Source organism: Nannobrachium achirus, assembly GCF_963921795.1.
Source record: "Nannobrachium achirus genome assembly, chromosome: 6".
Classification (NCBI taxonomy): Eukaryota; Metazoa; Chordata; class Actinopteri; order Myctophiformes; family Myctophidae; genus Nannobrachium; species Nannobrachium achirus.
Window position 1 is genome coordinate 44,123,367 of NC_137815.1, and position 25,706 is coordinate 44,149,072.

Consider the following 25,706-nt stretch of genomic DNA (forward strand, 5'->3'; position numbering starts at 1 on the left):
TGAGAGGTACATTTTCTTTTTTCCCCCCCGTTTCTACGGTTTCTTGGGCTGGATATGGCATCCTGGAACAGTTGTTCAAGTGCAGCTAAACTTGGCATGTTAGTATTAACAATAATGCATTGCACCTGTGCAGCTGACCTGCGGAACCTGGGAATAAACCATCTTGTCAAGATGAATAAAAATGTGGAGAATATAATTATAATACCTTGTTGTGACCATTTTGTAAAATTTTGCATTTGTAGTTATTTTACTGTATTTTAACAACATAATAACCAGCACAGATAGACAAAGAGACATTCATGTATTTATATTTAAAAGTAACTTTTATTTTTCCCCCTGGACCCAGGGTATGGCAGCTGTATACCCCTGCCATACCCAATTGGCGCGCCTGCCCCACACGGGCCCCGCATAAGCCCCTTTTCGACTCCAGTTTTAGCACCACACCACACCACACTACACCACACCACACCGCACCACATAAAAATATCTACATTTTCCATTACAAAAAAGTACCCCTATCGGTAAGAAACAAATTGACCCTTTTAACTGTGATTATAATACAATATAAATTTGTATTACAACTATCCTAATTATAATGCACTGTAATGGATTATAACTGTGATTATAATACATTATAAAGTATTAATGTATTACTATGATAATTAAAATACACTATAATAGATTATAATAGTGGTTATAACACAATAGAATCTATTATCATGTATTACAACTATATCCTGGTGGTCTAAATGAAAAGTCAGTGAGTGATCAGTCATTATGAAGTGTTTGGCCCTGTTTGGCCTAGCTCAGACCTACTCTAGAGTGGATACTTTTTAGTACCCTGTTTAGTACCACTTTCACACCACTCTACCCAGGTCCTTGTAGTGGAAAACCTGGCACAAGTGGGCGGTGTGGTGTGGAGTGGTGTGGAGTTGGGCCAGTGGAAAATGGGCTTTATAGAGCTGTAGCGCACGCACGGTACTAGGGGACGTATAAGCAGCTCTCTGTGATGTGCTGCAGCTTCCTGTGTTGACAACGTGAGCCAGTGAAGTGAGTTAGAGTAGAGCTGCAGGTTGACGACGAGTTACAGTCTTCTGCTTTATTTCAGTCAGTTAAAACCGTAGAAGAGCTGTCGGTGCGAACAAGCGAGTGAACGCCACTGTACCGTACCTGCTGCGTGCACTGTTTTGGCTGCGAGCGTAGGAGACGGGGTTAAGAGAGAGAGAGAGTGAGGTTAAACTAGTCAACATGCTTCCAAACGGTCCTCTCCATGGCAGAAGGTTCAATACAAGCTGTCTGCCAGAGAGTGAAAGGGGGGGTACAGTAGGTTGTTGTGGGGGGGGGGGGGGGGGGGAGAGATCCAGAAAACAAAGGCAACGGCGGCTGTGAACATGTGTAAAGTACAATGCTTTTCTTGCGCTAGTGAGCTGCTGTGTGAGCCAGCCAACAAGTAAGTGTGAGGAGTTTGCCCGCTGCTGTGGCGGGTGCCAGCACTCCTAATGAGTCTGTCAGGGCCAGTTAGCACAGCCAGGCCCCTCTGTGTCCCCTCCAGGCCGCAGACAGCTGTTATTAGCCCCGTAATGGCATGCCACGGGGCCAGATTAGCCTGGCACGCTAGAGAAATATCAAACGTTCACTTACGGTGGCTCTTTGGCTTGTTAAGGTAGCGAGTTCCGCGAGACATTCATTTAGCGCCTAGCTGCCTTACAGCCTCGCTAGCCTAACGCACACGAAGACAACTCCTCATCCAGCCACCGACTTATCGTACTGTACGCCCCCCCTCTAGGATAGCAGGGGAAGAGAAGCACTCATTTTGCTTCTCTTAATGTCCAGAAAACAAGGCAGGCGCACCAACAACGAGGCCACCATGAGGCTCGTGAGGTGCGCCCAAGTGAGCTTTAATGCGAATAAGAGTCGGTGCAGATTGATTGATTGAATGACTGATTAATTGAATGCCAGTGGTGGAAAAATAACTCACATTTTTCATCATTGTCATCATCATCACCATCACTATCATCAACAACTTTGAACATGTTAGATTGAATTTGGTAAATAATAAATATGATACTTTCGCCCTGCAAATGATTATTATTACTTTTACGGCATGTGTGTGCGTGCATGCGTGTTTCCAGAGCTAATCTTGCAATTACCCGTCCAGCACCAATCTTTGCATGAACGCTGCAGGTAGGCCATATAAGCGCCTCCATTAAATAACCATCCTATAGTCAGGAACACTCACGTCAAAGTAGATTTAACCATTTATTGCAACAAATGAAATACAAACAGGGAACACATTATTGTGTATCATTATTTTATGCTTTAACTATTGAAAAATAGCAGATATACAAGCTCGCAGCGCGGCTCTCGGTGCCGCGTAGATCTGCTATTTTTGAGAAATCGTGAAAATTAGAACTTTGACCTGATTCTATAAGTGTCTTTTGAATGCTTCTAAGATTTTTTTGAAAAAAACGATGTTTCTACGTCAGCAATCTTGCCAGCCATCGTCAAAGAAAAGGTCCTTTTCACTTGTCTGTTCTTGAGAGACCACTATGTCAGTGGTTCTCAAACCTTTTCATGTGAAGGACCCCCAAAATGATATGTATTTGGCCACGAACCCCCATCTCAAAATATTTAGTTCCAGGGACCCCCCGAAGCAAAATTTGAGTTACAAACGTTCGCTTTGAAAATACATTTATTCAAAGATTTGCACACATTTTCCACTACTTTTTCAAAAATAGCAGATCTACAAGCTCGCAGCGCGGCACTCGGTGCCGCGCTGTGAGCTTGTATATCTGCTATTTTTCACTGGTTAAAGCATTCAATAATTCTAGGTCTAAATTAAACTTGGCGTTAAAGGGCTCCGCATTCGGAGGTGTTCCCTGAATTTTGTACATGCATGCCTGCTATGCAAAATCAGGGAACTTTAAGGAATAGTACAAGGATCTGACTGACAGCTGATTACAGCTGAGGCGGGCGAGACTGTTGTGTCCTGCATAAACTAACGCTATGCTTCATTTATTGTAATTGTATAGCAGCAGCCGTGAAGTCCACATCACCAGCTCTGACAGTGTGATAGAACCGGTTCCCGGAAACGCTTACAAATGTGACGGAACCGATTCCGGCCCCTCAATCCGGTTGGATCCGGTTCCTCTGGTTCCTCCGGTTTCCGGGATGCCAACCCTACCCTCTCGAGAGCCAGATGATTCATATTGTTGTGCTTCAATAAGGAAGCTAACTTTTAGCGCCTATAGACATCGGTAAACACACATTTCGTTGTTGTCGGGTGGAAACCTTGTATGTCCAAAACCGTTCTTTTGTATTTATAATTTTTAAAATGATTTAAAATAGTGAAAATAGACTACAATAGATCTACAAGCACACAGTGCGAGGCGTTGTGTGCTTGTAGATCTACTATTTTCACTAGTTTTGTGCGACAGTCTTGAGTGATGGAGCAGGGCTTTAGTTTACGAAAAAAACGTACACATTTGAAACTTGGAGATACGAGGTTTCTGCCCGACAGTGACGATTCACTAGTCATGTGTGTCCTCCAGAAATGGCCATTAGCTTTTCAGGACTGCAGCCGAGATGAGGAGAGGTGAGCGCGGAGAGTTCACGTCAGTGTAAGCGCCGACTCATCATTATATGAAGCATATCGACAAGATGGCCACTGACCGTCCATTCATTGATTTCCCCCCTTTCATAATGAGCACGGGATAGCACAAATCCTTACACAGCAAGTAGTCTCACCCTGCCTGGGGGGATCATCCACACTACTGTCTACACACTACAGTACACTCCTACGCTGCCTGCAGTGGGCCTGTGTCATCATTACAGCAACCAGCATCATTATTTATGCTAATACGCTACTTTGCATGACAGTGCGGTGCTTAATGTATCCTGTTGCCTGGAGCGCCTATCATCTTGAATCATGTTGCTTCATTAAGGCTTAACCTGTGGTGCCGGGGCCTGCTGTCGGGCCGCGAGGATTCCTCCGCCTCTGCAACAGTTTTTCAGTGTTTTTACCATGGCCGCTAGTTACGCTGTTTTCCCCCTGCTGGTGCATGACATTGGCGGTGATTGTGTTACTTAATATATAAAAACTAGTAAGACGCCTCAGGTCGACAAGCGTGGCCAGTGATGTATATCGGACCAGTTACCCATATAGAGACCCCTGGTACCCATATATGGAGATCCATGGACTGTTTATGGAGATATGCTGTGAGACCCCAAACATGCTTACTCAGTTATTCGTTATGTGAAAATCATATAACGTCTATCACATCTGACATCATACAATCCCTTTTATGCCCATACATGGAGATCCTTGTCTGAACCTGTCTTCCTCCATATATGGGTATTCCCATATGAAGTCCTGTTAGATATGGGCTTAATATTGATGACATCAGGGATCTCCATATATGGGCATAAAAGGGATTCTCTTAGAGTGGTTCCCATGACACCACAGTGATGTCAAAGTGTGACGTCAGAGCGGCAAACCCATGCCTGACACATCATTGTGACATCACCACAGTGTCAGGTGTGACAGAGATACGGTAAAGCTGTGACCGTTCACATACTAAACTGCGACCTACGGTCGTAATAATATAAAGAAATGGCATGGTATTTTTTAGGGATGGTCCGATCAGGTTTTTTGGAACCGATCACCGAGCACCGATCACAAAAGTTTGATCACCCGATACCGATCAATCACCGATCCGATCAAGTTATTATTTATATATTATTTATATTATATAAATGTTAATTTTTTAGCTTTAATTAATTAATTCACTCATGAATTCATTTATATATTTGCCTTATAGTTATTTAACAGCATTACTATGTATTTATTATCATAGCAGTAACTAATTATTCCTTCAGCACTGTGGAAATCAATACCCCAAAATGGCCTCAAGTGGGCATACTGAACGGCTGGTTGATCGGATGCACCGATCGAATCGGATCGGTGAATTTACCTTTTGATCTAAACCACAGATTATCGCCGATCACGCTTTGATCGGCCCGATCCGATCCATTGCCGATTGATCGGTAACATCTCTAGTATTTTTTGGTTACAATTTTGAAACAACAAGCTTTCATTGTGATACCAATGAAGAACGTAAAGTCAGTTCCATTGATCCAAGCCGGAACTCAATTGACTGATTGATCATTAAAATGAAATGCTTTTAAAATGCATCTGCGGATGGGTGGGTTTGTCGCGAACACTTTGAAGGTTTTCAAACTGGCATCCCTATTTTCACAGTCACAATTAAAAAAAAAAGTTGATCGTTTATTTTTGGCCAAGAAATTTAGTGTAGAAAAAACAAGAAAAAGCACAAAGCAGTCCATGTACAGAGATAACTCATGGTCCAGGAGGTTACTATACTATTGGTCTTGAGGGTTTAAGTGGTTTACGTGGTTAATGCTGTGCAAGCTTTTGCACACCAGGCGATTTAACTTCATTGCACCGTGCTTGGTTTTCACTGCTGCTTGCTAATCACTGTACATTTGGGCCCATAAATGCGACCTGTGAAGGTGCGTTTATGGTCGACTCCGCTATAAAGACTGAAAGCCTGTTGTGCTCTGGAACAGGGGCGTCACATGGGGGGAGTGGGACTGAGTTACTCTTGCCCAAGGAGGCGGAGGGGCCTTAATTATTTTATACTTTAGCTATTGAAAAATAGCAGTGCCGCGCTGCGAGCTGGTATATCTGCTATTTTTCAATAGTTAAAGCACAAAATGTGAGTGGATCGTTGTACCCAGGGCCCAGAATGTGGTGCGACACCCCTGCTCAGGAGCCTACTGTACATGTTCTGAACATGTTACTTGGCAGCACCATGTGACTGACAAAAAATGAATGGCAGCGCCACTTCTCATTGGCTGGGGGGAAGTTTTCTCACTGACTTGTTAAATAGAGTTAAATATATCTCACTGCATAGCAAGCTGGAGCCCTGCCCTGAATGCACTGTTTCCGTGTGCTTGCGTGTCTCTGTGTGTGTGTGTGTGTGTGTGTGTGTGTGTGTGTGTGTGTGTGTGTGTGTCCACATTGTGTGTGTGTGTGAGTGTGTCTCTGTGTGTGTGTGTGTGTGTGTGTGTGTGTGTGTGTGTGTGAGACGGTGGAGGAAAGTAACTAAGGACATTTAGTACAAGTACTGTACTAGAGATCCCTTTTCCTTTACTTGTGCATTTCCATTTGTTCAATATTTTATACTCTCAGTGGCAAATATTGTAATTTTTACTCTACTACAATTATTTGAAAACTTTATACTGTAGTTCCTAAGTTACTTCATAGAATTTGGTGATTATTTACACATAAAGCAATTTATACTTAGTCTATTAAAAACTACCCGAGCTCATAACACTCACGATGCATTGTGAGCTTGTTTTACAAAAGTTTGAAACTTTTACTTTGGTTACATTTTTAATATACCACTTTTGCTTCAGTAAGAAACCAAACCTGAGTAGTTCTTCCACCACAGGTGTGTGATAACTGCATGGTGCAGTTATCAGTGCATGTGTGTGAAATGTATGTGTGCCCTGTGTTAGTGTTCACTGTGAGGTGAGAGGAGAGGTGAGCAGGGAGACACAGAGAAAGAGGGATTTCAAACTGAAAGAGTCGGTGGTGGTGGTGTGTGTGGGCTTAAGTGTGTGTATGTGTGTGTGTATGTGTGTGCGAGCGTGTGTACATGCATGCGTGCGTGCACGCTAGCCTGCGTGCGCGTGAGAGAAGGCGGGAGATAGAGAAAGAGCATGCAGGGGTCATCGCCATGCACCATTGTGGTGGACATTTTGTCAAAATTAAATTTTTGCCACGGACATACGTGTACAAAACGAGTGGACACTAATGTCAGCAAAACACAGCTCTGAAATGACCATAACATGTCTGTAACTCTGAGAGTGTACGGGTCCATTTGGTTCCATTTGTACACTCTCAGAGTTATGGGGCGTCCTTGCAAATAAAACATTTGAGAACCACTAGTACTAGTTGGACTCCTACTATGTTATAGCGTTGTAGTAAATCAGTGTCAGATATTCTAAAGCAGGGTTCCCCAATTAGTTTTCCCCAAGGGCCGAATTATGTCTAGGGTACCAAGCCGAGGGCCACAAGATTGCAGGGGGCGACGGTGGCGTTCCCACTACTCCAGTGACAGTTTTTGTCGTTGTCGGGTGAAAATCTTGTAGGTCCAAAACCGTTCGTTTTGCATTTATCATTTAAAAAAAAGGGAACCCTGTTCTAAAGTAAACCTGACATTCTTTAATTGGGTCTTATGATCAAAAATAAGGACATTATAATGGTGTGTAAAAACTAAAAACAAAATCTTGAATTTGCCACGGACGAGGACAAGTCTTGCCCCGGACACATTTGTCTGTGCCTGTACGGACATATTGACGACCCCTAAGAAAGAGTGAGAGAGAGAAAGATGGAGAGAAGGAGGGAACAGGGTGAGACAGAGAGACTGAGAGAAATTATGTGCTATTTGTTCTGGACTAACTCTCTCTCCCTCTCTCTCTCTCTCTCTCTCTCCCTCTCTCTCTCTCTCTCGATAATCTCCATCAGAGCCTCATTAGGGCCTTTCATGCCTGGTGTTTGGCAGAGCCATTATCTACTGTACATAGCAGGCTGCAGCAACACACTCATTTCTCACTCCATATTCATGTTTTAGCCTCCGCTTCACACCACGCCGGTCCGCGCACCAGCAATTACATCATTTATTTTAATGTAGCGGACAGGGCTGGCCGTGATGTACGGTCCTCTCCCCTCCGTTTACTCACTCTCGCCCCTTGCTTAACAGATGCGCGGCACACAGCAGCGCGCTTTTAACACGATTTAATCAATTAATCAGCGCGCAGAGCGGCCGTCGACAATTATCAGGGGTTTTCATCCATTGTTGTTTGCCGTATAGCGCCGCGCGTGAGACGATGGCGTTACGGAGGCCCTGGATTCAAACTTGTTGGCACTCGGCCAGCTGGCAAGCGGGGAAGAGAAGGAGAATGTGGGAGCGAAGGAATATCAAGGACTCACGGAGGTGTAGTGAGAGAGAGCATCGGGACGTGAATATCTCGCAGTGAGGAGTAGGGATGGGACGATAAGCGATATCATCGTTTATCGTGATAAAAAAAACTCACGATAATCGTATCACAGAGATTTAATTTATCGTGATATCGCCATGCACTGGGATCAGTTCACCTTTTATTTGCCAAGCTGCATATCCGGTACCACTTAAACCCTCTATAATTGGTAAAAGGTACTTATAATATGCCGGTACGTACTTGATACAGTCTTTTTTTCACTCTATCAAAAATGTCTTTGCCAAAAAATAGCCGATCTACAAGCTCACAACGCGTCGCGTTTGCGACGCGTTGTGAGCTTGTAGATCTGCTATTTTTGGGCAAATGTTCCGCCAGGATAATGGATTTTTATTATTGCGATATCGTAAATCGCGATTTCTTTTGTCACAATAATAATCGGGATATGAAATGTTCATATCGTCCCATCCTTAGTGAGGAGGGAGAAGAACAGAGAGAGAGACGGAGAGACGGAGAGAGGCAGAGAGATGTGCGTCCTGGGACCATACCTCCCGCTGTGGTTGTATTGTAGGTCGCGGTGTAAACCCCGCTGAGATGAACGTTCCTTCCCTGGCAGAAGAACTTCTTGTTGTGAATCATTAGCTTCCCAAGTAGTGCGAGCAGTGTGCCAACACTCCTACAGGTTGTGTTGTACATTGGCACCACGCGGGCACCGTGAGGCCGGGATTAGAGACGGTTAGATCTCACACAGCTGTCTCTCACTCTGCCGGGGCCAGATTCAAATCCTTCCATTTTTGTGTTTTTGGACACATTTATACCGTAGCCCACTAAGCAGTGTGTGATCATTAGCAAGCTTGGCTTTGGCCGAGGAACTACAGTATGTGGCCAAGCAGCGTGTGTGTGTGTGTGTGTGTGTGTGTGTGTGTGTGTGTGTGTGTGTGTGTGTGTGTGTGTGTGTGTGTGTGTGTGTGTGTGTGTGTGTCACTGTGGAAAGCTGGGACATTACAGTGCAAACAGACAGACATCCTGACTATTTGACTGGTTGACCGAAGCTTTGTTCAGTGACTTAATCATAATGCCCTGCTATTCTGTAGGGATAGGCCTAGCATATTTTTGGCCCCCCAAACCGGGACGCTTACATGAGTGTTTCGTGCCCACACACGCCGCACATGTATAAGCACCATAGTCATCTCCCCTATCACTGCCACCCAACCAGTCAGTATGTGATGAACGGAGCATCACCATAAGCAGTGGTGGAAAAAGTACTGACATATTTTACTAAAGTAAAAGTATCAATACTGCAATATAGAAATATTATGTTACAAGTAAGAGTCCAGAATTCAAAATGTACTTGAGTAAAAGTATGAAAGTGTTGACATCAAAATGTACTTAAAGCTATACTGTGTAAGTTGCTAAACGAGTGGTCAGTAGCGGTATTGCTTTTTTCGGCCGTTTTTCGCCCGGTGTCGCCGCGGACCACCGGAGCTGGGCCGCAAACCACCGCGGGACCCACCGCGACCGATACGAATCCGTAGAGGGGTAGGACGTAATTTTCTGAACAGGAATCCTTCACTATCGTAAACACTGTTGCTGAGGGAGGATCATAGAAAACATATTTACAGAAAGCTTTAGGGGCTGAAATTAACGGAGTGGGTGTTCTAAAACTTTAGCGATTTAATTAGGACAACTTTAAGATTTGTTTTATAAAAAAAGTTACATAGTATAACTTTAAAGTACCAAAAGTAAAAGTACAAAATCTTTGAAAATAGCAGATCTATAAGCTCACAACACGTTGGTCCCATCGCAACATGTTGTGAGCTTGTAGATCAGCTATTTTCAAATAGCCGGTATAAAATAAATGGTTAATGTTTGTTTTATAATATTATAATTTAATCTGCAAAGTTACTAGTAACTTGAGTTTTCAACTAAATGTAGAGGAGTAAAAGTAAAACTTTTGGATCCGAGATGTAGTGAAGTAGAAGTAAAATTATCAGAAATTGGAAATACTCAAGTAAAGTACAAATACCTCACAATTGTACTTAAGTACAGTACTTAAGTAAGTAAATGTACTTAGTTACTTTACATCACTGACCATAAGTGTGAGGGTATTATCAACATAGCGGGCAAACAGTGGACTTTTCATTTGCCACGCTAATGCTGGCAAGGAGAGCTTGGGGTTGCATTGTTGTTGTCAGAAGAAACAGAGAAGTTCTGGACCTCGTGGCATTTCAACAAGTTCAAGTTTAATTGGAATTCGATTCAGATTTGGAGATATTTTTTTTGTTGCGATGCTATCCACCACGGTGCTGCTGCCAGCGCCATGTCAGTGCTCGACGTGTGTAGAGTTATTTTGTAGCAATTATTTCCAGACAGCCTTTCTCAGAGCACCCAGTGATGTTCCTCACAATTAAAAGTTTACTTTTTCAAGTTATTTTTCTCTCTCTCTCTCCCTCTCGAGAGGAATTTGCAAGCTTTTACTCGAAGGAGTGTGTACTTAAATTCTCTCTCTCTCTCTCTCTCTCTCTCTCTCTCTTCTCCATGCAGAGCAGATACGTTGCAACAGATCGAGGTGTGAGGCTTTACAGTTCCCTGCCGATGCGCCCCAACCCTGACAGCAAGAGGGTAAGACCCCCCCCCCCACACACACACACACACACACACACACACACATAGGACTTGGGATGGGACCATATCAACATTTCATGCATGGACATGCTGGTCATTGGGAAAAGTGGGACAACTCCCAAACTGCCGGTTCATTCCCGGCCTGGCCATTAGGAAAAAAAATAAAATAAAATGTCGGCCTTCGTTCCATTTTGGGGGCTGGGTGGCCAACAAAGTAAATCGTCACTGTCGGGCAGAAACCTCGTATCTCCAAGTTTCAAATGTCTTAATTTTTTCGCAAAGCAAAGCCCTGCTTCATCATACAAGCACAAAAGTAGTGAAAACAGTAGATCTTGTAGATCGGCTGTTTTCACTAGTTTAAATAATTTTTTAAATGATAAATACAAAACAAACGGTTTTGGACATACAAGGTTTCCACCCGACAACAACAAAATATAACTCATGTAATTGGCTCACTGGCTTGTCACTTGTCATGAAATGGCTGAAATGGCAAATCTTTGAGTAGCAGCAGCGATATAGCGCGCAATGAGGGCCTCTCCAACTCTTTTTCCCGGGCTGAATCAGGGGCCCAGCATGTCCCTGATTTCATGTCACGATTATTGTGTCCAAAGAAATGGCTATTTGCGATAACATCGCGATAATCTAAATATCACCCCCATCCATTATCCTGGGGCGGAACATTTGCAGAAAAATGTGCGATCTACACGCTCAAAACGTGCACGGCACGCTACAGGTACTTTGAGCTTGTAGATCGGCTATTTTTTGGCGAAGAGATTGATTGGGTGTGCACAGAGAAAAACGCACTCAAGTCCGTTTGACTTTAAGACTAGTGGACTATGTGGTTAAAACACTGTTTTCTCACCTGAAGCCATTATAGCAGTGAACACTTCTGTGGAGAGGCTATCATATCTATTCTGGAACAATACAATTATTCTGCAAAACCATTGCAATACTCTAAACAACTCTTCATCGAGATACTTAAACTCCTTCAGAAGTTCAGTCACCCGAGAGAGACTTGGAGTAGAACCACTGCTCCTACACTTGGAAAGGAGTCAGCTTAGGTGGTTCGGGCATCTAGTACGGATGCCCCCCAAGCGCCTTCCTAGGAAGGTCCTCGATGCGCGTCCCACTGGGAGGAGACCCCGTGGCAGACCAAAGACCAGATGGAGGGATTATATCTCCAAACTGGCTTGGGAACGCCTAGGTGTACTCCCTGAGGGAGTGGAGTAAGTTGCTCAGGATGAGGAAATCTGGAGGTCTCAGTTAGAACTGTTACCTCCCGCGACCCGATTCCAGATAAGCGGTTGAATATGGATGGATGGATGGATGAACTCTTCATCGACATCCCTGTCACCCTGCTCCCCCCCCTTCCTGTTTCTGTACCTCTGACCCCTGAGGGAGAAGCATGCGTTCTTCAGGCCATCTGTGGCTGTACAGATGGCGTTAAGGTTCTCAAGGCTTTTTCCTGTGAAAGTCCACTGTACGTGTATATAATATATGGATTTCAGTGGCGATGCGTGCCCCAAGGGACCGGACCTTCGGGGGCGCACCCCCCCCCCCCCCCCCCCCCCCCCCCCCCCGCGTGCACATGCGCGCAAATTGTATGCCTTTTTCATTCTTCTTTTTCTTTTACAAAACTGGTTAACAATGAACAGCAGACTGTGTACAAGGCAAGCACGCTGGGTAGGCTTAACCTAATTAGCACTACACACATACTCCAAACCAAGACTTCCAAACCAATGCCAATATAAGGATTAAATAGATGTGCGCTGCTGACAGACAGAGCCACACAAGACACAACCAGCGCAACCAATCGAAACGTCCATTTAACATAGCGCGCTTTACAAAGCAAAACGCACTGTTCACCATCATGTAACAACACCAGCTATCAATGCAAAGAAAGACCACGTCAAGAAAGACCCACATTAAATAGACAAAAACAGGCCTAAGTGTATCAATCTGTCTTTCAATGTTATATGAGATACATAAAGTGGTTCCTGTGTAAATAAGCTGTAAGGTTTACTAGGATCTCCTTTTAGCTGACCAGTGATTTGTACTGTCATGAAACTGTACCTTTTCCAATTGCAAACTTCTAATACATTCTTCAATGATCAATCAATGGAAATTAAATGCACAGCGGCATATCCAGCAATATAAATTAATTCAGTTTCTCTCACCAATGAAGTTGTTCACTTGAAGAAAAGAAAAACATCCTCCTGTCCTTTTGGGTGAATTTCTCAAAGATGGGTTCATAAAGCTATCATTCCTTTTAAGTTCTGTCCATCTTTTCATAAAACAGTCTTCTTGAAAAAGGCAACGATAATAATAAATCCACAGCGTTCACTCCAGCTGCAGCCATGTCGCGTCTGTTTACTTTACAAGTTTCACGTGTTGTGCATAGTGAGTGTGAAACATGCTTGTTGTTCCACTCCAAGTCCCGGAAAAGCCGTGTTGTGATTGGCCAGTAGTCACTTGACTCATTTTGATTGGTGGTTGAACGTGGGTGTTCCGTATACCCTTGACCAGAGCCCTCAAAATATGATTGGTTGATCAAACTGTCAATCCACACCAAGGCTTGTATTATGGGGAACTGGCTCAGGGAATTCTAGAAGTACTGCGAGTGAGAGTAATCTGCGCAGAGACTCAGTAGAAAAAATCTCTCATTGGCTGTTATTTTTCCCAGCACACAAGCACTCCCTATGCACAGAACTTGGGGAAGAAACAACTACAACGAGTATAGCGAGCGAAACAGTGCAGTTTAACAGATTACCAACACAAATAATTGTAATTATTTTAATAAAAATAATAAAAAATACAAATATATTTTTTATTTAAAAATAAAAATATTATTTTCTTTCTTCTGAGGATCCCTGGGTCTTCTCTGAATACCCTGAAGGTCCTGAAAATTCGCCACTGATGGATTTATAATAAGGATTTATTTAGAATAAGGACCTTATGTGACAGGGACCCTCAGAAGATATTTACGTTGTTAAAACCTTTGAAACAATTCCAGATTTTTTTTTTTCAAAACCTTTCGAAAATAACAGATCTACAAACTCACGACGCGTGGTGAGCTTGTACAACCGCTATTTTCATATAGCTGAAGTATAAAATAGGGTTAAAGAGAACTGGTATCTAATATAGCTGTGGACCCCCCCAGCTCCACAACAACCAAACACAAAAGATAATGCACAATCGAAGGTAAAGCCCACCCCCCAAAAAGCCCTATGGCTTATTTCCATTCCAGCTGAGTACCAGGGCACAGCACATTTGCTCTCTTCACACTTAGTTTTTTTTTACATTGAAAGACGTTTTGTGGCCTTACAGTACACCAGTGGTCTTCAACAGGGGGTCCTCAGAGTTACTACAGGGGGTCCTCCAAATCTCTGAGTGATAGAAAGTTTTTTTCTCTTTTTTTAAAAAATTAACCACTTGAACCCTAGTGTCCATATGCTGAGAACTTTAGCCAAAAATAGACGATCTACAAGCTCACAACGCCTCGCGCTGCGAGGCGTTGTGAGCTTGTAGATCGGCTATTTTCGGCAAAGAGCTTTGGTGTAGAGGGGAAAAGAGCAGACTAAGTACAGAGTGAAAGGTCAAGTTTATTAAGTATTGACAGTTCAAGGTTGATCCTGCTGTCAAACGATGAAACCATATGGAATCTATGAAAATGTTGTGGGGGGTCCCTGCTTCATCTCTCTCTCAACTAAGGGGTCCTTGGCCTGAAAACGTTGAAGACCCCTGCTGTACACTACAGTACTGTATGTGAGACGAATCCTCCAGGGCCCACAAAACTCTTTCAAGGTCATTATTATAATTAGTCACAACACCCAGGAGACATGCATGGGTACGTTCACAGCTCCACCACAACTACACCACGCAGTCAAAGCTGTGTGTTCTGTGTGCTTTTACACCTCAAACCCACTGTTTTTACACCTCAAACCACCGTTGTACACTGTCATACCCTCTGAGGATGACGCTGTATGTGTATAGCAAGTACTGTACTGTATACAGCAGGGGTGGGCAACTTTTGATGATGGAGAGGGCCACTACATCTTCATACTCACTCCAGAGGGCCACAATGCATATACATAGCAAAAATAGCCAATCTACAAGCTCAAAACACGTCACCCGTTTTGAGCTTGTAGATCTGCTATTTTTGCTATTTTTGAACTTTTTTTTCTTCTTTTGTTTTAAAATTTCAAATGCATTTATATGTTCTTATGTTAACTTTATGAACTTAAATACAAATACATTGGACATAAAAAATACAATAACATTTTAATACTAGTCATTTAGCTACTAATAGACTGAAGTAATTAAAGCAGGTAATTTTTCCATTTATGGAATTGTAACAGCTGAAATCAATAATATATCAGTACTCCAATATTAACCTGCGGGACGCATCAAGTGAAGGTGGGGGCCGCCAGTTGCCTATGTATGGTATACAGTATGTAAGAAATCAATGCTGGTGACCTGGGCCAATGGTCCAGGCACCTAGGCTGGTAATCTTGCCGGACAGCGTATCGTAGGTTTGAGTATTGTGTGCGTTCATGCGAGTGTGTGTGTGTGTGTGTGTGTGTGTGCGCACACGTGTTGTGTCCTTGGCCCTCCATAACAACAGCAGTTCAGGTTTTCACTGTGTGTGACATCTTTGTGTTGGTTGTCACTGGTGGACGTAAATAATGACAAGAGGACAGCGAGTACAGGGGCACGGGAGAGTGCACGGCCGCGCAGGGAGAGTGCACGGCTGCATCCACTCGAGACTTGTTCAGCATGCAGAGTGGTGGAAGAATGCCATTGACACATATATTTGCCATTGTGAGAGGAATATCAAAAGATGACCTTCCCTTTTCTGTGTACTGACTTCAATGCAAAGGAAATGAAGTAACATAAAGGGTATGCGCGTGACGTCATCATCATATCCGGAAGTTATGCAGGAACTCCTACTGAGTGGCAACAAACTACTTTCTGGCCTTGACAGTCCCATCTGATTGCATTAAATGACGTTAAACTCACTTTGTCACTCGATTTGCCATTCACTTTATGCATGCGCATATACCCTCTATTGCTTCGATGTCGGGTAGAAACCTTGTACAGTATGTCCAAAACCGTTCCTTTTTGATTATTTTCTGGTTTCTGCCCGATGGCAACAAATTGTAAACGTACCGGTATGAGTAAAAAGAAAAAAAAAAGAAAAAACAGCGACAAGGATGTGAGGATGCTTTGGAACAAAATGTGATGATAAAAGTTTATTTCAAAAGTACAATGATGCACTACTTTGACTTTGACAAAGTGCTGGAACAGTGCTGCGTGCCGCCAGTCTACTTTGTTTGTGAACCTTTATTTCCCTTTTGAAAAGAAAAAGAAAAAAAAGAAGAAAATCTTTTAGTATTGTGGAAATCATAATTAGAATCTGCCTGGGCTTGGCTTTCATGCATTCATGTAACTAAGGACAGAAAATGAAAGAACAATAGAGCGAAAAGAGAGAATTTAATTTCACATGTCTCCCTCCTTTTTTTTCATGTTTCACTCCATGCAAGTGCTTTTTGAATTATCTCTTCACTGCTCCGGGGCTCGGTGTGCGTGCGCGCGTGCAAGGGCGCGCGTGTGCGTGCCTGTGTGTGTGTGAGAGAGAGAGAGAGAGAGAGAGAGAGAGAGAGAGAGAGAGAGAGAGAGAGACGAGAGGAGAAAGAGAGGGAGAGAGAAAAAGAGCTATGTAATATTGTTGGTGGGCACCTTTTTTAATTACAATAGAGATTGTATTGATGTCTCAGGCCACATGTCCTAAATCATTTATCAAGTGGGAGAGTGCTAACAAAGCATTTCTAACAGGCCCGTCCCCTCGCGGGCCCCGGCGTCATACGTTATCTAAAGTGAATATTGTAAATGCACACGTGCAGCGGAGGGCGGCGTGGAGAGAGAGAGAGAGGGCCCCACTTACAAATCACGGGAATGAGTTCCTTGTCAGGGCAATGCGTGTGAGGTAGTAAAGATGTATATCCACTCTGGGCTGATCCTCTGTGGCGGGAATTAAAGCCGGGGCCGACCTGCGGCGCGCAGAAGTTGTTTAATACGGAATGAAGACGGATTCGGGTGAAAACGAGGGGTAAACAATACGAGTGAAGGACGGACACGGCAACCGCTTGTCGTAGGAGAGACTGTTTTTCTGTGAAGTCGCTTGTAAAGCGCCTCGCACCACAAGGCATTGTGTGCTTGTATATCTGCTATTTTCACTAGTTTGTGCCAGTCTTGTATGATGAAGCAGGGCTTTACTTTATGAAAAAACGTACCCATTTGAAACTTGGAGATACAAAAGTTTCTGCCCGACAGTGACGATATGTAGGCTATTTGTCCACAGACCCCCCTTATCTGAACAAAATATTATCTGTCACAAAATATTATTTTGTGACAGGAAGCCCCACCAGATTTGTGTTGTTAAAATGTTTCAAAAATATATATTTTTTAAGAATGTTTTTGAAAATAGCAGATCTGGTCGCTTTTTTGGGGCTTGATTTCATAGACCTGGCCGCGTATGGGTCGATGCATACTCCACCTTTAGAGCCGAATTTATATCGGTTCGTTTTGGGGAGTCACAAAATCTCGGCAGCACCGAACAGCCGAATTAATGGCGGTTGGCCTGAAAGACGTTGCAGACCCCTGCTTTAAAGTCAGTTAGTAGTTTGGTTTGCAGACCTGTGTGGCGCTCCAGGAGAACCACAGCAGCACACACACACACAAAGCAGACACTTTTCCATGTCAGTTATCAGGTGTTGAGGTGAGAGACCATGGCAAGGTGCACAGCACCGCACCACAACACCCCCTCTCTGCACCACACTGCTGGAACTACTACTAGCATTGTTTTTAGTTTACTGAACCACAATATCGTCACTGTCGGGCAGAAACCTCGTATCTCCAAGTTTCAAATTTGTACGTACTTTCGCAAAGTAAAGCCCTGCTTCATCATACAAGGCCGTCGCGCAAAAGTAGTGAAAACAGCAGATCTGCAAGCACACAACGCCTCGAGGCGTTGTGTCGTTGTGTCGTTTTAAAAATGATGAATGCAAAACGAACGGTTTTGGACATACAAGGTTTCCACCCGACAACGACGATATAGAAATACGAGTCTGGGGCAAGTATTTGCAAAGTCTTACTTCATTCAGTAAAAGAACAAAAGTATTGGCATAAAAATATTATACCATACTTGAAGTACCAAAGAAGAATTGCTAAAATAATTCACAAAATGTTAAAAAAAAGAAGAAGAAAAAAAAAGGTAATCTACTGCACAAGCTCGCAACGTGAGAGCTTGTAGATCAGCTATTTTCAAACAGCCGAAGTATAAAATAGGACATAAGTGGTTAAGGCATGTTTTGTATTAATAATTGAAATCTACAAAGTAACTATAAAGCTGTAGTGGAGTAAAAAGTACATGTGCATCAAAGCATGAACATTTTTAAATACAGGTAATCAAATGAGTAATGTAACCTCAAAAATGTTACTTAAGTACACTACTTGTACTTAGTTACTTTCCACCAGCGGTTCACCGCCACCCCTACATCCCCCCACCCCCCACTTCCCCCCCCCCTCTTCCTCTCCTCCCCTTGCACGCCCCTTTCATTTTCCCAGATCACTATCTCCTCTCTACCTCTCCAACCTCTCTCTCTCTCTCTCTCTCTCTCTCTCTCTCATCTCTCTCTCTCTCTCTTGTTCTCTCTATCTCGTTCTCTCTCCTCTCCCCCCTCACCTCTCAGCACCCCCGCTTCAGTTAAGAGCGGTTCTGCACTTCCGTTTGCCCCCCCGCAACCCCCCCAAAGCACCTTCTTTCAGTGAAAATAACTTCAGTCAACCCCTGCCTCTTCACCTCTGTGTTTCCTGTCAAGGTGCGCTGCCCCCCCTCCCCCAAACACACGCGCGCGCACACAGCACACACACATGCACATTATGTACATTATGCATTTTTACACACGCAGGCCTGGAATTTCATCATTTTAGGGGCTAGGCCACTTGGCCTTTGGAGTTGTCTATTTTTTGAGGGCACAAAGGCCAAATACCAGGGCTTGAAGGCCATCAAATAAAACAAGATTTTAGTCCATTGAAAGAATTTGTTGAATTTAAGGGTTAGGGATGATTTTGAAATGTAATATGCGGTACAGGGGCATTAAGGCCACTGTGGCCTCAGGTCATGCCATTTCTTTGAGGGGCACAAGGCCAAACTGAGGGGCAACGGTGGCCATGGCCTTCATGGCCTCCATGAAATTCCTGCCCTGCGCAGCGCCCTTGTAACCTTTTCTTTCGTTTTTTTTCTTCATAGTCGAGTATAGGTCTAAATACCTACATTTTCTTCCTCCCTTTTTTATAACCGCTCCGAGTAGAGGTCATGACCCCGGTGTTCTGGCGTGCCCCCCCCCCCCACCCCACACCCCCACACCCCACACACACACACACACGTGTTACAGGAAGAGGTCCTGTGGTATTACAATAGAACAGGGGTCTTCAACAGGGGGTCCGGGACCCCTCGGGGGTCCTCAGAGTTACTACAGGGGGTCCTCCTAATCTTTGTGAGATATCGTCACATATTCTATATTAGCCACTTGAACCCTAACGTCCATATTCTGAGAACTTTAGACAAAAATAGCAGATCTACAAGCTCGCAGCGCGAGGCGTTGTGAGCTTGTAGATCGGCTATTTTTGGTAAAGGGGTTTGGTGTAGAGGGGAAAAGAGCAGACTAAGTACAAGGTCAAGTTTATTAAGTATTGAGGGTTAAGTGGTTAAATATCTGAAAACACAAATTGACATGAATCCAAAACACACTGATGATTGTGCTGTCAAACAATGAAACGATATGGAATCTATGAACAGGTTGTGTGGGGGTCCCTGCTTCATCTCTCTCTCAACTAAGGGGTCCTTAATTGGCCTGAAAACGTTGAAGACCCCTGGAATAGAACCCTCCAAATAGAAAGAAATCACACTTGAGCGGTGGTGTGTGTGTGTGTGTGTGTGTGTGTGTGTGTGTGTGTGTGTGTGTGTGTGTGTGTGTGTGTGTGTGTGTGTGTGTGTGTGTGTGTGTGTGCAACAGCGCCCCTCCCTTAACATGTGTGGTCAGAAAAGGTTACTGCAGGCTACAGACAGACAGACAGACACACACGGAGACACGGAGACAGACAGACAGACAGACAGACAGACCCACACACACGGCCACGTATAGGAGCGTTGTGACCACCGCTCAAAAATATATATTTGTTTCCATTTGTACACTCTTCAGAGTTTTAAGAGGATTTCACTGTGTACATTTGGGTCTCAAAGATTCAAATCTTAGCGAACTCCGTTTGTGCAGCCCCCTCTCTCTCTCTCTCTCTCTCAGAGTTAAATTAACCACAGCCGATGTTACAGTGCATAGATCTTCGGGTCTCGAAGATAACAATCTTATCGAACTGGAGGTCCTTGAAATTAAAAAAGGTTGAGAATCACTGATCTATTTCTAGTGTGTCTCGTTTGCAGCGTTCTCACGTTCTCTGGCATGATGAATGGGTGTGTGTGTGTGTGTGTGCGTGTGTGTGTGTGTGTGTGTGTGTGTGTGTGTGTGTGTGTGTGTGTGCGTGCGTGCATGCGTGCGTGCGCGAGTGCGTGCGTGCGTGCGTGTGTGCGCACGCGTGTGTGTGTGTGTGTGAAAGGGAACAAAAAGTTCTCCTGCGAGAACAAAATGCAATTGCATTACAAAGAGATTTGCTCTGAAATTACATTCACAGTGACTCCCATATCGAATCCAATAACAAAGAGTTCAAGAAAAACTTTTCCAAACGCACTGTAACTCTATACACACACCGTACAATCTGTAGACTTATGTAATATAGCCGTTATTAGTTTGTACAGGACAACAATATCAAATATACATGAGTTTTGAAATCAAAAAAGAAATAAACTTGAGGCAAAAACATATAATAAAATCACAGTCTCTTGAGAGAGTGAGAGACATCACTTTGGCAGTATCACATGAGTTTGTAGATCGGCTATTTTTGGCAAGTATACATCAGTCTTCTTGACCACCTCTGCACAAGAACAACAAAACATTGAGTCTTGGTGACAGGAGAGTTGTTTGACTTCAGCTTGAGTTAGCATCACTGTAGCGTTAGCATGTTGATGTACTATCATTGCTTTCATTGTTGTTTTAGTGGTTGTATTTAATTTTTTATGTCCATGTCTTGACTAGAGTGGTGTCACTGTCAAGTAACTAATTGCATTTACTCGAGTACACCCGATAGGTCAGAGAAAATCCCTATGTAGGCCTACAGTAGTAGCTCACTGCCTGTCTTCTCTTACCTTTTAACGTGGGCGTGAGAGTATCCATCATGCACGATCGGACCCCAACCATGCATTATGCGTGTTTACGTTGTCCACAGCTTCAAAATAAAATAAAAATGTGAAAAACAGACAATCCGTTAAGGGACTGGCTCCTGTGTTGTATAAACAGTGTGTGAACCATCCCATGGCTCGGAGGGACGTAATCTGCTTCCGGTTGCCATGGAAATAGTGCAGCGATCAAATGAGTCCGTGAAGAAACCGTTCCGAGAGGGTTAGTTCCGCTTTTTAGTTCCGGGGGCGATATATTGTACTTTTACTCCACTAAATGTAGGCCTATTTGAAAGGTTTAGTTTCTAGTTACTTTGTAGATTGATTATTATTAGGCCTACAAAACATACATTAACCACTACAACCATACCGGTATATACATTTCGGCAATTTGAAAATAGCTGATCTAAAAGCTAGATCTACTATTTTCAAAAGATTTGAAAACTTGAAATGGGACATTCTGCACAATGAGTACTTTCTACTTTTGTACTAAGTACATTTAGAATTCCAGACTTAAACTCGTAAGGGTACGGTCACACACTACTGTGGTCAAACTACAGAGTGGTCAAAGTACCTATGAGAGTTTTTTTTTATATATACCGGTATATTGTTTTAATCCTCTACTGGCAAGAAACCGCTCCATTCCCGGAATCGGGAATCCACTCTCATAGGCAGTTTTGGTGTGACCGTACCCTAAAAAAAAGTATTTCTACGTCGCAGTATTGATACTTTTACTCAAGTGAAAAGATTCAAGTTCTTTTTCCACCGCTGCAAACTTCCAGGTTAGGTATTCCTCACCAGAACAAGAACGACAGGATCATTTCAGGACCCCCTGGAGACCGGAGACCCCCCTCGATCTTATCCTCTCTCTCTCTCTCTCTCTCTCTCTCTCTCTCTCTCTCTCTCTCTCTCTCTCTCTCTATTTCCCTGTTTCTCGGTCTGTCTCTCTCTCTCTCTCATCTTCTTTTTCTCTCTACACTCTCCCAATCGCTGACATCCCCCCTCCCCCTCACTCTCTCTTCTCCCCCTCCCTATTCTCCTCTTCTTCTCTTTCCCCCCTCCTCCTCCTCGCTGATTTGGAGCCTTGCATAGTCAATTATGTAGAGAGTGAGAGATGGAGTGGGGAGCTCTGGATTCCATATTTTTGGTGTGACATTAATATTGCATGAGTGCTATTCTGTAGCGAATATCTAAGAGACTGCCTATTAAGGCAAGCAGCAGGAGAGAGGAATGTGACAGACATTACATACACACAGTCACATGCGCGCGCTCACGCACACACACACACACACACACACACACACACACACACACGTGCTACACACCCAAACCCGGGATGGGGGAGCAGGTCGCTATAATTAGTGTTTTTTTCCAGATTCTGTTTGGTTGGGGATAATAAGAACGAGTCATTTACGTCTTAATATGTCATGTTTGTTTATCTCGACACGGCTCACAATGCGCCGCGCGGCGAGAAAGCTTTGATGTCACAGCGAACGCGATGTGATGTTTTACAGTAATTGTGCTAAGAATGGAATGCGCGCGCTAACAAACGGAATAAACAAACAAATCTGAAACACAACAGCGAGTGCCTCCCGTGAAAGCAGTGTTCTTTTCTTTTTTAGCCCTCTTCTCCCCTGAAATGAATCGCAAGTATAAGCTAGCTCGACATTATTGTGTCGCTCCATAATAACAATGTTAATTTGAGAGTCTTAAAGGCAAATTCATGCTCCTTTTACACAGCGGTTGTCACGTGCCAAAAATAGCAGACCTACAAGCTCACGGCGAGTCACATCCATGACGCGCTGTGAGCTTGTAGGTCTGCTATTTTTGGCTAAGTATGAATCTGGCTTTACTCAGGCTGGCTTTTATTTGTTGATTTGTTTTGTGTTGCTGTTGGGCATCTATCAGTGATGCATGCATACAGTCACTGTCAACAACAGAGGGATGAGGAGGGTCCCCAGGGATTGTCTATAGGGTTTGGCACAGACTCTGGGCTCTCTGCGGGTGGTAAAACACTGGCAACACTGGGATGTCTTTATTGGTAAATGGTGCATTTATATAGCCTTGTTTTATCCAAAGCGCTTTACGTAGATTGTGCATTATATTCACCCATTCACACACACATTCATACACATTAGGACATGGGTCTTCAACGTTTTCAGGGTTAGGACTCCTTAGCTGAGAGAGAGATGAAGCAGGGACCCCCTCTACATATTGTATGAATGCGTGATGCAGATTGTTTTCATAGATAGATTCATAGACTTGTTTGACAGCACTGTCATCAGTTTGTTGGATTCATGTTTTTAGTTAACTTGACCTTTCACTAGTTACTTGGTCTGCTCTTTTCCCCCTCTACACTAAAACTATTTGCCGAGAATAGCCGATCTGCTGCGAGGCGTTGAGAGCTTGTAGATCTGCTATTTTTGGCTAAAGTTCTCCTCAGAATAGGGATGCGGGTGTTCACGTTCTTATCACAAAGATTTGGTGGCCCCCCTTTAGTAACTCTGAGGACCCCCTAGGGGTCCCGGACCCCCTGTTGAAGACCCCTGCATTAACAAACACATAGCGAAGGATGCTACCGGAATATAGAACTTTTAACTTTTAACCCCCCACCTCTTTGTGAACAGGAATGGAAACTGATTCTTTGATAATGCAATTGTAACATGATAAGCTGCCCATATGAAAATCTAATCTTTAATCGATGCTGCCAATTGGTTTTCTCATTCACACATTTACCATAGATTTTTTTCACCCAGTGCCAATTGCCTATGTAATCCTGGTAGACAACGGACTGACCTCATGCTTCCTTCTATGCATGAGTAGCCCAAGTTGCTTCTTAATCACCTGCCAGGGTGGATTTCCCCGGTTTGGACGTAGCGCGTGGAAGGAACACGTTATTCCAACCAGTACCTTTCCAATCCATCAGATGCCCCGTCTGGCCAGGGGGAGGCATTACAGAGACCAGGATTACTCCATGTTTTTGTGAGGGTATATATCCTAGGAGACACGGGGAGAACATGCAAACTGTACACAGAAAGGCCCTTTCGCCAACCCCATCTGGGGTGTCGGCGCTGATGACGCGGAGGAGAGAACACGCCCCCAGCGCCCACAGCGTACCCCGGCGGGAATCAGACCCAGGACCTTCTAGCTGTGAGGCGACAGCGCTACCAACTGCGCCACCGTGCCCCCCAAGTCAGGTAGTGTTGTTATTGCACTACTGTACTATATCCAAAGCACAATAAGCTAAAGAAAAAAAAGAATCCAAGATACAGTAGCATTTATTTCACAGCTCTATGAGCCACACAGCGTGATCTAGAGCTGTGAACTTACAAACCCCAGGATTCCCCACGTCTTATATTTTATGTTTTATTAGCCTTTCATGTAGCTGTCAGCCATGGCGTATAGGGAAGTGGGGGGTGGGGGGGGGGGGGGGGGGGGGGGGGGACACCCAGCCTGGAGTCGACAGGCAGACACAAGCGCTTTAGTTCTTGGCCCAGGAGCCTCACTCACGCTGGGACCCCGACATGGAACAAGTGCTTGGTGACCTTCTACAGCTGGAGTTTAAAGAAGGCTTTTAAAAAAGGCCTGATTCTTCACAGCAATATCGACGACTCGTGCCTCAAAGAGTCTGGATTAAAGCCTATGGCTCTCCCGCATTAGAATGTAACAAACGGGGAGGAAAGGGAGGAAGAGGGAGGAAAAAATAATAAAATAATACGAAGAAAAAAGAGCATCACAGCCAAAGGCAGAGCATGAGAGAGAGAGAGAGAGAGAGAGAGGAGCATGAGAAAAGGAAAGGAGGGAGAGAGAAAGAGATTGTTAATGAGGGAGAGATAGAGAGTGAGAGAGAGAAGGGGGGGGGGATACAGAAATAAGTGAAAGAGTATAGGGGAAAAAAAGGATAGAGAACCCTACACCTCAACTCCTCCCTCCACTAGATATATCAGCTACTTGGAAAGTGTTAGCTAAGCTACAAGTTACTCACAATTAAATATAGCTTTAACTACAGCGAAGCTATCCCCAGAGTGCTACATGGCAAAAGTAGCTAGCTACATCGACAATACTTTTTCTTTTTCTTCTCTTCACTCTTTTTTCTCTTCAAATTCATGATCAAGAACAATTTTCCACCAAACAAATAGGCAGGCAAAAAAGGGGGTCATACGGTCATGAATGTCCCCTCACTATTGCGGACAATTTGCATCTATTTATTCATTTTTCCCAACCATGATGGGCAAACTTATTGGAAAATGTAGTAAGCTACACTACTCTTGATTAAATATAGCTTAACTACACAACAAGCTATCCCCAGTGAAATTGTGCAAATTACTGTTACGCTACTACGCTACTTGTACAGTAGCTAGCTTCTGCCCATCACTGATTTCGGCTTATACTCTGTCGCAAGATTACCCGCCAACGAAGCGAAATTACCAGATCGTTACGCGTCGTACCAGATCTTACAACGCGTCATGTTGCGATGCTCCTCTCGGGCCACCGAAAATACCTGATTTACAAGATCAATACACGTCGCAAACAGAACGTGTGAGCTTGTAGATCTGGTATTTCCGGTACAATATGGTCAATCTGTACGACGAGCGAGTGGCTGTAAATTAAGCATTTGTGGTGGAATTCAAAAGGGGGGTTTGAAGTGGGGGAGAAATAAATGAAACTATAGTAGACCTCTGGATGTGGAATTGGGGGAGAAGCAGCA